Genomic DNA, 17,692 nt, shown 5'->3' with positions numbered 1-17,692 from the left:
CTGTTGGACATCATTCTCGATAGTGCCGCAACAGCAGTCGACGCTCTCTTGCACGTATAGTCGACATGGCTGCCGAAGGTCAGCTTGTCGTCTATAATGACTCCGAGAGACTTCAGACTTCGCTGTGAAGTGATCGCGACTTCTCCCACATGGATAACTGCATGTTGTGCCGACTTGCGGTTGTTGACGATAACTACCTCCGTCTTATGATGAGCGAGCTCCAGGCCTCTCGCGCTCATCCATTCCTCCACCGTGCTAATCGCGTGTTCTGCGGTTAGTTCTACCTCAGGAATTGACTCCCCGTAGACCTCCAAGGTTACGTCGTCGGCAAAGCCGACGATCTTGACCCCAGGAGGGAACTTCAGTCTCAGAACCCCGTCATACATGAGGTTCCATAGCACCGGGCCTAGGATCGAGCCCTGCGGGACTCCGGCGGTAATCGGAACCCTTTTCTGACCGGACAAAGGCCCTTATCTAGAGCCAAATGTCCTGGAGCCCCCTTCGGGGTCGCTGTTCATTTCTTCTACCTCCGTCAGTACGATAAAGAAATGTGGCACTCACACTAACTTAAACTTAATTTGATTCCTTTGTACGGTTGGTTGGATGAAGTTTTACTGTAAGAGCAATCATATAAACATGTTACTCTCGTAAAGGCGCGACTCGTTCTGTCGCAGTGTTTTTGTGCTGATCTATTTTTCATCGGTGTATTGCGCTCTTTGTGCACATTGTGTGAGCTGAACCTCGTGCTTTCTTACGAAAACATTTTTTAATAAGGCAATTCTCAAACTCTCAAAACGATAGAGTTTACTGGACCGACCGTTCATACAAGAATTTGAGTCAACGGTTGGCCACCAGGAGACAGCATCCACCACAAATAATAGTATGGGCCGCAATAACCGCAGATTGGCGCACTCCACTCGACAAATATTTGGTATCATCTATTTGTTGACGGCGACGTTCGACATACGAATCATATCAAAAATGGTAATGTCTGTTGGCTACCTCGTTCGTGCGATTTGGCAACCTTGGAATTTTTGTATGGTGCTACGATTGGACCAACCGAATGAGGTTTTTAAAACGTAGTCACGGTGGATATTTTTTGAAATATTATCCGAGTCTCAGTAATCAAACATCATTTTTACTGATATATCAGCAGAAAAATTGTTAGACTAAAACAAACAAATAACAAAGATTGTCAACGATCTTTTATAAATTTTATTTCAAATTGAAAAAAGGATGAAAAACACCATTTAGTTTGCTCTGATCTTGAGGTTAACTTTTGTTTTGCAAATGGCCTTTTTCATTGAAAATTCCTACAGTTTTATTGAAAGTAGTTGTGATCATGTGTCCTCGGAAGGGGAGGAGGGGATCAAAAGTGAAAGTGTTTTTGTGCACGTGGTATATCAGTGCAGATCCAGAAATTTTTAATTAGTTTCAACTTTATATTATTTTCAAACTAAAAATCATTCCAAACCAAATTTGACCAATCAAACTGATATTCTTTGAAGAAGGTTACAACGTAATCCGAATTGTACAATTTCCATTTTAAAATCGAAATTTCAGACCCCTCCCGATTTTTTTATTCTGGATCCGCCCCTGTGGTATATGAACGGCCCCCTAGATGCCCCAAGCAGCTATGTAATGTTGAAATCATGGTTAGCCATGGGAATATATGCGAAAGTCATAATCCTAACATTAGGTTGGTCATCATAGCTGCGGGAATTTCCCATTACTGGCCCAAAAGAAACAACTCAAATAATACCTCATTGCAATGCATCGATACAATCATTGTGGCAAAAGAGGCATTTCGCTCCTTCCGGCCCTATGTGTCTACTGCCGGTTGTCTTACTTAGGCTATCGTCGTTGACTGCCCGCCGGCAAACGCTCCAACAAGTAGATATGCACCGCTTCACGCTCACGCAAAAAAAAATCAGAGACAGATTAAAGGTGCTTTGTGCTGCATGTAAAGGTATTAATCCGTGTCATGCTTATGCTGCCCACACGTTTTCTGGCGTTCCGTTCGTCGAACGACAAACATAAACATAGAGCTATATTTATACTCGTACGGTGTGTTTTAGTGTTTTCTGACTCGATCACATTTCTGGGTGATGAATATATTTTCACGTTATTTGCCTAGGCGTTCGTCGACTTACAGTTGATATCGAACGTGAAAATCAGACTGAGGTCCACCAAAATAAGAATTGATTAAAAAGTTATCTACCGGAAAAACTGAAAGGTATAAAAACCGGAGAAAAACAAAAAAATCGCATGCAAAAGATCTTATATCGCTATACATTCAAGATAAACATCGACTAAAAAAATATATTGTAAGAACGTGCTATATTAGTCCGGTTTATGTGCACATTTTTTTTTTTCGATAGAAGTGAATTTGAAGTTATTCCTATTTGGTTTTTACATAATTTTGGATTTTGAATTGAAAAGTTTTTTTCATATGTAAAACTTAATAGTAAATATAGGCACAATAAAAAGTGGAAGCTGGCCCAAATCAGCTAAACGTAAATTATGAGCTATAGCTAGTTTTCCTGAAAGCTTGACTGACGGCGCATACTTTCCTGCCAAACGGTTTTTCGCGATCTCGCGTCAGATTACATCTATGACAAAAGGTCCGAAATGGACCAACACATACGGTAATCGAGGGAGAGATGCCGCACATTTTCAAAAATCAACCCTGCATCAAAGTAAACCAAACAATTCAAATCATTTTTATCGATTGCTACAAGTATCTAAAATACACTTGGTTTTGGCAATGAAAAAAATTCAACAAATTTCAATAAATATTCTGGAAAAAAGGTCTATTATAGTGAAATGCCGCATGTGCGATTAAGACGCCTCAACGTGGTCCCAAACCCAAAAATGACGAAAAACAATATTTTCTGACTTTCGTTGATGTCTTCAGCAAAGTTTCAGGAAACTAGATTACACCTATAAATTGGTTAAGAGGGTATCCCCATTGCAAAATAGCGCTCCGAAGCAACATATGCCCCTAGAGCACACACATGAAAATTGAGAAACGTAAAGTTTTGAGAGACAAAACAAAGCTACATGACAACCATGGAAATGATATATTCAGCTGAGGGTTTCGCCAATTTCCCTCTACTCAAATTTTAGAGAAGTTACAAACCCGAATCACGTATGTACCCCAAATTCACTATACCGTTCGAGTCAGTATATTGAAAAGCATTTAACAGTGAAAATGCATCCTGCTCTAAATAACAAATTTAAATGGATAGTGGATAATAGCGGTAAAATGGGCGAGACACCCTATATATAAACATCAAATAATGCAGGGAACTAACACTTCCCAAACCATTACCAAGATTGACTTGAAGATGTTGAATTTCGATACAGCTGACGATTTGTATTTGATTTACATGTTTATACAGTCTGATCACTTTTGAAACTTTTGGACGGGTTCTTACATTTAGGCAGCGGTCGCGTGCATTACTTTATTTCGATTTTTTGGACTTCAAAACGCACATATACATGCATAACACGTCGTGATCTCCAATAATAGTTAGTGTCGTGCCGTATTGTACGATTCGTGTTAGTAAAGTTGCAGAGAGACAAACGACATGCGATAAATAAGACTACCAAACGACCCAGTCAGTTCGACCGGTTCAACTTATAAGAGATGTTGGTTTACTCGTGCGACTTTACTGAGATCCACAGGCGTTTGGTTTGCTTTTTCTTTTCAAATTTGTAGCCTGAACGGAAATGTTGCTTTATGTTCAAAAAAAAGTTAGACGACTAGTCAACAACAGCTGTGCATTTTGTTTCGCCTTGTCAACACAATACTTTATCCGCAATGCACGTTATGCATACTGCATCTCTCCGGTTTGTGAGCTTCTTCATAGCGTTGGTAATATAGTTTTCCAACTATCTCAAATATGTTTTATTATTATTCGAGTTGATCATTTCTAATATGACTGAATCTTTGCATTGTTATTCCAGTAAGGTAAACTGATATTTTGCAATACCGTAACATATGAGTTGCGACAAACTTTTCTATAGGGCGTAGTGCAAACAAAAAAACATCGCGAAAACGGCTTGTTGCACCAAAATCGTGTGCTAAGCGAAGTATATAAATGACAACTCCGTAAAATTATACACTGTCCCAAATTAGAATTTACAACCATCGTTGGAAAACAATATTCAAAAAGAACTGATAGTTTGAACATTGTATGGTTTATTACCTTCATGAATGATATGTGTATTTTGTTTGTTGTTTGCAATATCTTTCACATGTTTTTTATAATGTGTATTATTTTAATACTTGCAAATAATACAATGTTGAAAATGTCAAGATAACAGGAAAATGTGGAGGAGTAGTAAGTTAAGGAGTGTATTTAAAGTTGATCGGTTTCTGGAGAAAATTCGCCATCGTTAATCTATCTGTCGGAGTACAGTACACTCGTCTACGATCACGACCAGTAGCCTGCTACTGAATATTTCTCAAAGAAAGGGAACATATAAAATTTTGGAAATTAAATTTATTTTGGTGATACAGAGAGTGTACAAATATTTTTTTGCAATTTCCATTTGATAATGCAACAATTGAGCTTTTTTTCAAACTTTGGTTGCAATATACTGGAAATTGAGCAAGTGACAGTGAGCCTCAAAAAGCGTGTTTTGCTGTGTTCATCATAACTTAAAATCTACTAGACCAATCCACAGTGTTTTAAAACGTCGTTTTCGTGCTCAAAATTAATAGTGTCTAAGCCGTTTACTTTAGCAGTATAGTTTTCAAGCTATGGAACATTTTATATAGAAAAAATAGGACTTTTCGTGATAACTAACCACCTTTCATACCATACAAAACCTGTTTTGAACCTTGTTTGTATATATTTCCCTGCAATACTTTCTCGAATTTTGGTAATAGATTGCGGTGCAGGCACAAGAACTTCGAAAAAAGATAGCGTGAGATGCTATAAATCAAGGAAAGTATTTCTTATTTTCCATATCGGATTGTTTGTGGAATACAAGTATACGAGCGATAATAACGAACACTGAAGGGAACACTGAAGGGAAATATAAAGGATTGTTAACCTGATGCACGGGCTTGTTAGCAATAACGGAACTTGAAATCAGGTTCATAAAAACAGACGCGGCGAATTTTCAGTACCTACGTATTGACCCATGATCATCGATACTAGTCAGATTGGTCTTATTGGAGCCATTGTAAGATCTGTTCGCACCCTCTCATTCTGCTACTATCGGCAGAAGGCTGATAGCACCTAATCGTCGCCGGTCTAAGGACCAAATGTCATCAATAGACTTAGGCTCGCATGGAGGCATGAGATAGGAAACTTGTGAGAATTTTGTTATCCCACCGTTTGACGACCAATAACATGCCTATCTGATAAGCGGTAATAAAATTGACGCGCCCTCCTCACACAAATCAACAGGCAGTGACTTAACAAGTACTGAAAATTGCGTTCCCTTGGATTACGTATAAATTACTCTGTTTATGGATCCGTTCCTTGAAATTCAGAATTGAAAGAATCTGCATTCACCGGAGTATTCCATGCACTGATGGAGGGTTTTTATATCATCTTCATCATCATGAAACGATTTTTAGGCTGTTTCAGGATGCATAATTTGTGACCAAATAAAATTCCTAAATTTTATTTTAAATATTATGAGCATAATTGTACTTGATATATTATCTTGTTGCAACTAATTACAATTATTTACGTTTTAATCACATAAAAGGTCAGTATACTTGAACAAAAATAGCAGACACAACTTTTTTTAATTCTATGATTCCTATTTTGGTAAATAATAGCATCTTAAAGGAAATCGTTAAAATTTAGTGTTTTGAAACAATATCATACTGACGCTTTATCAAAATGCAAGAAAGCAATAGGTGTATTGGAATATTTGGCTTGGTAAATATTATGTTTCATAAATATTATGTTTTTTCGTAGTATGAAAAGTCTTACAGTTAAAGCAAGGCCGCCTGTTTAACAAACTATGTATTCTTCAAGCTGGCGCACCAAAAATGCGACCGACATTTCCCGTGAGGAAGAAATCTTACATTAAAGCTTCTGAATGGAAAACTACAAGTGACTGTCAGGCCATTGGAAGTCATTGTTCCAGAGTTAATCCTTTACTTCACTGTAGCACAGTCTAAGCTATTCTCCTTCTGTGGTGATATGCTGCAAATTCATAAATGTTCACAAAAAATTAAAAAACATAACACAAAATAAAATTACAAAAAACGGGGTTTTTTCACATAAAAATGTTTTGAAAAATAAGCAGATTCCAAACTTTTAAGACTATTGAGTTAATTACAGCAACAGTTCAATATCTTTTAACGATTGAGTCTTGATCATATGCATAGAAGAAAATCGCCAAATATGCTCCACTATCACCCCTCAAGAGATTTTTGAAATATACACTTTTCTTTCAGTTAAACATATGCCTTTGTCCCGATTCACTATCTTAAGTATATTTGGATGAGTTTAAATTTTCAAGCTTCAAGGTATCCGAAGCAATATATGTGAAAAAACTTACATATGCAAGATGTAGGCGGAACGAATCGCGACGGTAAGTCACGCATTTGCTTTAGCAGCATGAATAGAATTTTTTGCTGAGCCTTAAAAAATAACACTAGAAAATATCAACTAAAATTCACTTGTTAATAGCAAACCCACTCTAGACGTAAAATAAGCCACCACTGTCAGTTTTCCATATAGGTGCACATGTTGCACTAAAACTTGTTACCACACTAAGAAATAAGATCCCAGTTGAAATTAATACCTTTTACGTCCCACTACTGTTTCACGTAAGGGCTCTCACCTTAAGCCAGTATTGGGGATTATGGCAATAAGGCTACATCTTGTTACCACTTGGTATTTTGTGAGAGGCGTAATATGTTGGCGTCAACTATTTAGGTGAAAGAAATAGCAGCATTTCATTTCAGAAGCCAAAATAGAAAGCTAAGCAGGGTTATCGATATTTAACATGGCGAAACATAAACATGAATATATAAGTCTAAGGTACATACACACATAATTTGTTTTAATTTAGCTCTGGTAAATTTTTGCAGAGAAAAATAGTTTCTAGATTACCCTAGGAGGCATAATTAGTTTCAAGAAACAATTCCCAGGTTCTTTTTCAAATGTTATGTGCAATTATACTTGATATATTTATCTATAAGAAGCAAATTAAATTTTTTAATCACATCAAAACTCACGTGTTCGAGTGTATTAGAGCACAGACAAATTGTTCGCAATATCATAATAACACCTTAGCACAATTCATAAATGCAATAGATGTACTTGAATAATTATTTTGTTGTGACTAACGACATACCTTTCAACATAGGGACCCCGTTTCAAAATGTCGTAAGGAAAGGCAAGTAAGCTGTAAGCTTTGGAATGTTTATATCTTTTGTTGTACTGAATGTAATTATTCAAGTCCTTTGCTATTTTGTCGAATATATGTGTAGTAGACCTCTCCACATTTTGAAAAAGTTTTGAAATATACATGGGTCAGGTCAAATTTTTGTTCTAGGTGTGAATTTAAGAACTTTCGCCAAAAATGTCCTCATTTGGAGATGATTTAGAGGTGTCTCCAATCAAAAATCGTGTTTTTGCTATGTTTCCATAGTAACATCACTTACACTCTGATGTAATAGTCCCTACATGCCCACATATCATCAAAGGATGTTCCTTACACATATCTTAACATGTTTTAACAGGTGAACATAGCTCTAATCGCAATAGAAAATTTGTTAACTGGTTTTTTATATAGAGAAGAATACCAAAACCAAGAAAAAATACTACTAATTTTCCTGTGTAGCAATGTAGCATTACGTTTTGGAATATGTACGATATGTATTAATCACGAAAAAGTGTTTTGAGATGTCTTCCGAAAACGGCTCAGAAAAAGTGAAAACTCGCTGTCAGAACCGCCAATAGGGTGCACCAACCGAACACTAAAATGATGAAAAGTCTTCAATATAGTTTCGCTTTGTTTCTATTTGAAGAGAACAGGGCATCTCCTAGAAAGACTGTAGGGGAGCCCGGAGCTAGTTGGCGGTTGGGGTAAGTTGGCGGAATCCCCTTTTCTCCGTTTCTAATAGACATAAAACTCTCGATGTGTACCTCAAGTAATGTGAAACACATTATCCAATGTGTTTTTGTTGCAAAACATTTTGTTTTGAAGAAGTTGTGGGCGATATTGTGTTTTCGGGCATAATTTGCAAATTTTCTTAATTTTAAACATTTTGTGTTATTTGAGGTGATTGTCAATCTATTCCCCGAATGCTTAAATTTTTCGATAGTGCGTGAAAAGAGTTTTCAGTATCCGTATAGATATTACACCTATCCTTAAACAAAAGTAATTTTTTTAATCCTTCTTCATAAAATATGTGGTTGGGGTAAGTTGGCGGTGACGCACGCGGGGCAAGTTGGCGGTACTAGTTACAATGCAATAATAGTCACCAAATATTTTCATTTCTGGAATTCACTCCAAAGTAAGAGAAGCTTTTTCTTGTGTCTCTCGTCAATGCAGGGGACATTTACTTTGGCCAATCGCCTAAAGAATTTATACAATTTGCTTTTGAATATGGAGTACGCACCGAAGTCAAAATACCGGGGTATTGACACTGAAATATAACGGAGCTGGGGCTTTTCCGTGACACATAGTTTTGTCTCTAGAAATTTCGTTTATTTCGTTTATTACATGTACACAGATAATGAATCAAACAACTAAATAAAATTCAGAAATGTTGGCAACAGTTTGCTTTTTCATGCAACGTGTTCTATATTTTGAAAGATCTACTAAAATCAAAGCGGTAAAAAATGAAATCTGAAAACACCGCCAACTGGCCCCGGTTTCCCCTATAATACCAAAAAGGAAACATTTGTGAGCTGTGCACGGCTGGTGGATTACGATTCAAGTAGTTTGTGTCGTTCCATGCTACTAGCAGAGGCCATCATTTTTTATTTCCGCTGGTTGGGAAGTAGCAAGCACAACGAAAAAGCCGATTTTAAAACTTCAGACCGAAGCCCGTTCATGATTGGTTCCCATTACTTTCATGCATCGAGCCGCAAATCTTGAACAAAATTGGGATTTTAGTCGAATACTGCTATTCAAGCTTTTCGCATGCCTTCTTTTCGGGAGACTACATATCAACACCGGGAGAAAAGATGATTATCAGGGTGCAGCCGTCTCCTTGGATTGACTGAAATATTTAGTTGATGAAGTTCTGTACTAGTAACCAGGCTTGTTATTTGCTCACACAATGAGCCACAAAGAGTGAAATGCACCGATTTAAAATAGAGCAGCACAAAAACACTGCGATGTGCAGAACTACCGCACAAAGAGAAACTTGAAAACGAAAAAGCGTAAGATCTGTGCACCAAGAGCTGCACAATTTCGTTCAAAGAGTCACCTTGAAGAGCCACTTTTTTGTGCCTTCCCTCACTGGAAAGCAGGTAGGAAGGCGAATCAAACTACAATTCAGATAAAGTTTGATCGGAAGATCGTTTTAAAAATGTTTTTTGGTTGCCTTCTCTACTTACGTGCGCGTGGGACCAAGATATGTACACACTAAAGAGCCTCTTTATTTCTACTCTTTGTGGCGTGCAGCCATGGAGTAGAATACACGTGTGGGAGCAACGCGCATCGGAGTGAAGAGGTTTATTGTGAAACAGAAGAGCGGTGGTTCGCATGAAAAGTGCAAAGAGCGTTTGTTATTCTTCTCTTTATTTGCTCTGAGGTGCATAACATCGCTGCTAGGCCAATTGAACAAATATCTCCCACCCGTAGAATATCTTTTAGGCGAATAAAATAGCGCTATCAGACCAATCAAAGCAATTAAAGTCTAAAAATATTTTCTTTCACTATAATTTTTATTTCCGATTATTTGAAAGCAGCGAATAACGGAAATAACCGACTTTAAAACATTTAACCGAAGCTCGTTCGTGAATGGTTACCGCTAATTTCATCTATCGAGCCAAAAATCACTAAAACTCAAGGACAAATGGGCTTGCAAGTAAGCTAATTTATAGCAACTAGCTAAATGAAATGCAGTTTGATAACAAACCAGTCTTTTTGGACAAACTAAGTATACGAACTCAATTGTATTTTAAGAATTCATATAACATATCAAAAACTCAAATGCATAGTAATATAAAAATGAAACGCAGTATTAAAATGTACGTCACTAATCGCGCTTTGCATCTCTATAATTGTCACTTATCATGTTATCATCAGTTGCAATCTAGAACGTGCCTTTTTTCGTTCACGACACATTAAAGATTATTTCCTGTTTTGAAAGCGGCTCAAATCCATACTCGTACAACATTGGAAAGTTGACCATTTAGTAATTTATGACTTTTTTGTTAATGAAAGTAGATATATATTATGATTACAAACAAGTGTTCATCGGCACAGTCGCGCCATTATCTACATTTAGGCGAGAGACTGAAACCCTAAAACGATATCGCCTGAATTTCAGTTTATAATTCAGTGCACTACAATGCTTCCGAAAGGTTAAGGAATACACTAAAATCCCCGTAGAAAATATTTACTCACTGTCATTTTCGAACGAGAACTAGAGCATAGCGCCTATTTTCACCGTATTAGGGAGGGTGCCAGACTATTTCATTATTTAATCGAGCTATATGGCAGATGCCGCTCAAAATGTATGGGGGTATTAATACAAATGCTAGAAATTTGAGCTTCAGAATCAGTAGCATGAAAACGGTTGATAGGGTTGGGATAATAAGAATCGCGAGCGCGTACAGAACGATATCATCGGAGGCGATATGCGTCATTGCCAGGAATGATTTCAGTTTTTGCTCGGCTAAGGATGCTTCCGGAAGTACCTGCATCGGTTTAGACATGCTTCGTCATTCCTTTTCCCGGAGTGTGTGAACGTGCATGAGACACCAGAACACGTGATCTTCGAATGCCCTAGATTCGCAGAAGTTGGAAGGTGTATGCCTGGCGTAACAATATCGTCGAAGAGATGTACCACGATGCGCACATCAGGGATGCGATCAACAGAGTAGTATCGAGAATACTCTCCGAACTGCAGAGAAGTAGCGAAAGGACTAACAAAGCAGCACCGCCGACTAGAAGGCCGCTGTGAAACAGAAAATAGGGTTCGGCAAAAATTCTGCCGTCGGGAAGCTCTCCGCCGGAGTCCATCACCGTAGACCAGTAGAGTAGTATGCGATAAAGCACCGGGTTGGGGCCATCAGCGCGCCAACGAATCGGACGCCAGGCTTCACCGGAATCGCCGGACCAACCTCGACACCCTACCGGGTAGCTCGCGAGTAGGTTAGATTCACCGCCAGGGACTAGATCGAGTAAATCGCGTCGAATAGCTAGCAGTGAGTCGTTGGGGCGCCAGTGAACCAGTAGCTACGCTCCACCTAGAACCGCTGGACGGACCTCGGCACCTGCTGTCTGGCCCTTTAAGTAGGCTAAGTCCACCGCCGGAGACTAGATCGAGTAAATCGGGACGAAGCCGGAAGCAAAATGGCTCACGAACACAAGGGGGATCGGTAAAAGTCCACCGCCGAGGAATACACAGTAGGGTGGGTTCTAATTTAGCTGAGAGCTACTTTGCTCACGAAACAGACGTGGGTACCGGGAGAAATTCCGCCGCCGGGGAACTCACAGACGTAGTTTCACCGCCGGATAATATCCGAGTAGATCTCGATAAACTTAAGAGCTAAATGGCCCATGAAAGCGGGTATCGGTGTCGGGAGAAATTCCTCCGTCGGGGAACTCTCTGTCGAAGTAGGATGAGTTCACCGCCGGAACTCTCCGAATAGACCGTAATAAGGCTGGGGACTGAATGACTCACGAAAACAGGAGCTGAATGGTTAATGAAATCAGCAGCTAAACGGTTCACTAAGACGGGAGCTAAATGGCGACGTAATGGATGGTGACGAAAATCAAAGGAAGAGCTAAATGGCTCAAATGTCGAACCATTTCATGGATTAAGTGGGTCTCCACGACAGTTGCGAAAAACTCGTGGGCAAAAGAGAGAGGTGCGAAGAAAGAACAACGAGCCCCCCACAAAGTGATACCTTGATGTAGTTTCGTTGGGAAGAAGGGCAAAACAAGAAGACTATGGAGTGTTTTAGTGGTTAAGTACGAAAGTGAGACGCGTGTCCCACACCGCGTCAATACACTATAAGCCAGGCTTTTGAACAAAATAATGACGACTTTGTTAAGTTAGGATTTTTCCCCTTTACGTACAAAGAGTGGTTTCACCGAAAATTTCCCCCCTGAGGAGAAATTTTAGTGTTTACTCAATTTTTCCTCCTTAGGGAGGAACGTAGCACAAGCTTTTGAAGATTTTAAACCTTACTATTAAAAAATGGGTGTTGTAAATGGGCTCATGAAAACACCACATCACTGACAGGACTAAGCTAGCTTCGGATTGACGCTAGCTCCAAAAAACGAAAACACTAGATTTGCTTAAAAAACACAAATAGTGTTTTCGTTTCTTGGAGCTAGCGTCAATAAAAGAAATGTTTTCAGTGAATAGAAAAATACAATATTTCAAAATAGAATGCGACGATCTAAAAAAATGTAGCATTAGTTCGTATCAAGAGGTTACGTTAATTTACCTGACTACAAAAAAGTGACTAAGTGCGCTGTAGACGTAACCACTAACAAGAAAATGAAATGAAAATGACCGAAAGTATAAAATTTCATAAAACCCGAACAAGACTCGGAAATAAATATCACACTTTGCTGAGTGCTGATCTCGATAAAAATGCCGATGTTTGGCACAAAAATTAAGTTTCATGTGAATTTGTCACTATTTGAATTTCTCGATGAAATGTTTTGAAGTTTTGTTAACATTTTGATCGATGGATTATCTCTGTTTTGAAAGTTATATTCACTAATGTTACCATAATGGAATTTGTGGGGTGATAATAACTCCACAGGATACAAAATACGTTTCCGTTAATGAGAAGCATTGGATTAGTTTTGTTGTATATTACAAGTATTTGTAATATAAGTTAGTAAACGTTGTCGAATAGTCTTACAATGGGCCAATCACTCATCATGATTTCTATTGATCTGTCAGTTTACTTCATCTTCCATTGAAATGCCGCGGCAATTGATTGCACGCAAACAAGCGAGTTGACGCAAAACAATTAAAATTGCATGAGTGGGGTTAATTAAAATACAAAAGCGGACTGTCGATATGCTTAACGCTGGATCCATAAATGTCTACGCTCTCCACATGGATGAAGATTTTGATATTTACGACTTGTTGATACTTCATAGACGCATACATAAATGCTTAGAATACAACTATGATAGCAAATCGTAAAAGGGGGAGGAATCCTTTGTGAATATTGGCTAGTTGTTAGTCAGTAGCGCGTAGTACATATTAATTGTATCAATTCTGCGAAGCACTATCGAATGAAATTTATTAGGTGTCTGAAAATACATATACTTTACGGACTTTCCATTGTATGGGAAGAATATTATCTCTATAGTGTAGTATAGTGAATAAGTGTAGAGCACTTCGTACATTCGACAGAAAATTATACATTCTATAACCATGTACGATTAATTTAATTTCTGCTCATAAGCATAAGCCGATTTGGTCGTACAAACTGCGAATCTAATAGAAACAGAAATAATTATTCTAAACACTTCTTGTACAAATAACGTTGCATCAAGTAAGTTGATGAGCTACAAGTCATTTTAAAAGTACCACGGCTCACAATCAGCGTTGCACATGTCCTAAATTTGTCTGAAATCTTTGCAAACCTTGATTGTCGCTTTACATATCTCTTCAATATTTTGTAATTGGTGCTCGTAGCGAATGCAAATTTGGTTGAGAAGATTTTTTACACATTATATCATTTCAATCTGATATCTCATATCTTTACTGCAACAAACTGTTCAATATAATGTCTAAAACTAATCTCATTATAATATATAGCAAATGTTCAACAATAACCTTAGAATCGCCTATCATTTGCGCTGTTGTACAGTTGCACTCTGATATTGATCTTTCTGATCAAGTACATCGTCTTTAGATAAATAAACTTATCGACACAATGTGACTTATGTATCTAGTTGGCATTTCACATGCGCTATGCATCCAAATCCTCAATGTCCGTCTATGTCAACCTATGATATTATGATGAAAGTTTTTCACAAAGAAGTTAAGGAATCGGGCGCTTTTAGCAGATGTGCGCTTAGTACACAACACACGTTGCTGTCAGAATATATCGACTGAAACGTTTTCTGTGGTGCAAAAGTACCTCATAAGACTAGAATATATGATAATTGAAAAGGAGAAAGAAAACATTGGCTGTGATGCTAAAATGGGCAGAGTGTGAATCGTTGTGTCCAAATTCTGTCACGACTTAATTCGTCTGCATACTACCACAGTGTAACGAATAGTACTCTGCGACACACAGTTTCTTTTATTTACTTTGCTCAAACGAAAAATGTTTATAAGCACTATTAAATTATTTTTTATTTAACATTTTTAATGTTCGAAACTCCTATTAGTTCGCGTAAGAATGGCGTTTGTCAAGAAATCAAAATTCCAGCTCAGTTATCTTATTAGGTGTGAGCAAAAAAAAAACCTTAGCATACATCTTGAGAATTTCTTTTTACCTTTATTTAAACAGATTTTGCAGGCGATTCTTCGTGTTCTGGACCATTGCAAGGCTAATGCTTCGATCCTACTGACACTGAGGGCTCTTTCTGGTTGGATCTCAAACCACAGACTAACAGACATAACACTCAAAAACAAAGCTTCGCCCGCTTCAACGGTCATTTTAAATATATTTGTAGTTGGGACTGTGGCCACATTTGAAATTATGGCGCCACTGACATATGAACAAGCTTATGGGGGATAGACCACTAGTGAAAAATTGTTCCCAAACCTGAGGGGTAACCCACCAGTAAATTAGTGTTTGGGACTGTGAATAAAAGGTGGAGCTAGTGTTCTGGGAAAATTGTCGGATCGATGTTTTTTGAGGGAATTCCCTTATAGTGTTATGTCTGTTAGTCTGTGCTCAAACGACAGGCTTCCTGCACCTTACTCTGTAGCGATACAGCGCATGCAGGAGTCGTTTTTGAGCAACGTGAAGTATTGATTAATGTTCTGCCGCATTACATTTTTGGTAAATGTAGAAATGTACTGTCAGGGTAGACTTAATCTACTATTTCACCATCAACGAACAACCATCCATCTATGACTAGACCAAACAAACAGCAAACAAAAAATAAAATAACAAAGGTGTATTTACCATCGTTTTCAAAAAATTAAAAAAAAAAACAAACCAAAACAATCAATATATATTTGACTCCAGATAAATAAACGTCTAATATATGTGATCGGCACTGTGCTGAAAATTAAAATCTAATGTAATGAAAAAAACTTAGAGTTACCTTAAATGTTAGCAAGTTCTGCAGAGTAAACTGAGTTAATGATCTTTGCTGTAACTAATGTTGTTATGGTCTTATCGGCAACTGTTTAACTCCTATGGTTGTCACTTTTCCATGTTTGCCAACCTCCATCATTTTGTTATCAGGTACCACCGGAATTCCATAATGCCTTATATAGCCAATTATTACAGATTTCACAACACGAATCTTCTGTACTAATTAAACGGAAACGAAAGACATCACACACAATTGCGAAACTGGGCGTATACGATTCATCCTTTATTCAGAGAGAATCTCCATACGACAAAATAAGCACTGTCGCATTATAACACACTGATATAGCCAATCCTTATCGAGCGTATATTTGCCAAGAAACAACTTCACTTATATCTCTCAAGAAAAACACTTCACCGAATGGGTTATAATTTCCGACAACGGTCCCGTGGCGCTAATAATCAATAATCAAGATTAAAGTTTACGCAAAACACGACAGTTAAAACTCGATCACTCTACAACATAGACTTACGAAAACCAACAATCTACAACCTACCAAGTACACTGAAAAGGATAGACTGACAACGCGCTGAAAAGCATAGCCGATACTCCCCAAAGCTCACACGGACAACGACGCCACCGCACCACCTAACAAACCTGTTTCCACGCGCGCCAGATATGACAACCCACATCCGGCAGCGTCGCTCTCGTAGATAGATTCGGATCGTTCTGCCTCAACAAAACTGAAAATCTCTCTCGCGAAGCTCTCTCCGATTCTCAAACGTGGATGGCAGATTGACACTGCTCAGTTCACTGGTGGCTCATATTTATGTGTCGTTAAAGGGCGAACATGAAATTATTGCGACACCGAAAATGTCATGCCAATTTTCTTATAATGTTTAAAATCAAACCAAAATTTTAGGGTAGTTTTATACATATATTTACTTCAAAAATCAAAAGAAAAGTTAATCGATGGAGCCTTGAGTGTAAAATTGAACGCATTTTCGTTTGATGCCCTCCATCAAAGTCTTTACAGTGTAATCCGGTACCAGTCTCTCAGTTTTTTTCCATTTTCTTAACATGTCCTTCTCGTTTTTGACTGTCTTCTTGCTCTTCCAAAGTTCCTGCTTCATCATTGCCCAGTACTGCTCCACCGGGCGCAGCTCTGGACAGTTTGGCGGATTCATGTCCTTTGGAACAAAATGGACAGAATTGGCCTCATACCACTCCAGGACATTTTTAGAATAGTGGCATGATGCCAAATCTGGCCAAAATAGCGGAGCTTCGCCGTGCTGCTGCAAGAACGGCAAAAGGCGCTTCTCGAGGCACTTAGATTTGTAGATCTCGCCATTTACTGTGCCCTTTGTCACGAAAGGCTCACTCCTCAGTCCGCAAGAGCAGATGGCCTGCCAAATGAGATATTTGGAGGCGAACTTCGACATTTTCTTCTTCTTAAATTTGTCGTCCACATAGAACTTGTTCTTGCCGGTGAAAAACTCCAACCCCGGGATTTGCTTAAAATCGGCTTTTATATACGTTTCGTCGTCCATCACACAGCAGCCATATTTTGTCAGCATCTTCTCGTAGAGCTTCCGTGCCCGAGTTTTAGCCGTCGATTGCTGCCGCTCATCGCGGTTTGGGAAGTTCTGTACCTTGTATGTATGTAGTCCAGCTCTCTTCTTTGCATTCTGGACGTAGCTCTGCGACATGCCGATCTTTTTAGCCAAATCACGGCTTGAGATTTTGGGATTTGCTTTAATCATCCGCTTCACCTTTCCCTCCGTCTTTTAGTTCTCCGGTCTCGATTTTCTTCCAGCTCCTTTGCCGTGGACCAACGTCAACCGCTCCTAGAACCGCTTCAACACACTGGAGACGGTTGAATGATGAATGTTCAACATTTTTCCCAACTGCCGGTGCAACAGATCAGGAAATTCCAGGTGTTTGGAAAGAATTTGTTTTCTCGACTCGCGTTGGTTCACCTCCATTTTCGTTGAATCGAAAAACACGACTTCGAGTTTGACAGCATGTAAACAATACACATCAATGAGAAAGTGGGCAAAATTTTGTTGATTTCTACCCAATGGTAAAAAAGTTATGCCCTGTCGAATGTGTCGCAATAATTTCGTGTTCGCTCTTTATGCACAGATAGATTTGTAGCACACTAGCAATGAAACGTTTCTGGTAAACCATTGTATGGCAAACTATGTATGTATGGTGAGTTACTGATTTATTTTCAGTGGGTTAAATGAAGTCTGGTATTTCAAAAAACAGTTGA

The 17,692-nt window shown here is 38.5% G+C and overlaps 1 protein-coding gene across 1 annotated transcript in view; it reads right to left on the bottom strand.

The window, feature by feature from the left end:
- LOC131683385 (abnormal cell migration protein 10) overlaps window positions 1-15,996 on the bottom strand; it is a 164,597-nt gene extending 148,601 nt beyond the window's left edge. The window contains exon 1 of the mRNA XM_058965310.1: window positions 15,427-15,996. The gene's annotated coding sequence lies outside the window, so the exon portion shown is untranslated. The remainder of the gene's footprint in view (window positions 1-15,426) is intronic.
- Window positions 15,997-17,692: the final 1,696 nt, after the last annotated feature.

The sequence above is a fragment of the Topomyia yanbarensis genome, chromosome 2 (genome assembly GCF_030247195.1).
Source record: "Topomyia yanbarensis strain Yona2022 chromosome 2, ASM3024719v1, whole genome shotgun sequence".
Taxonomy (NCBI): domain Eukaryota; kingdom Metazoa; phylum Arthropoda; class Insecta; order Diptera; family Culicidae; genus Topomyia; species Topomyia yanbarensis.
Note: the sequence above shows the minus strand (reverse complement) of the source record. Positions and strands in the feature narration are given on the sequence as shown.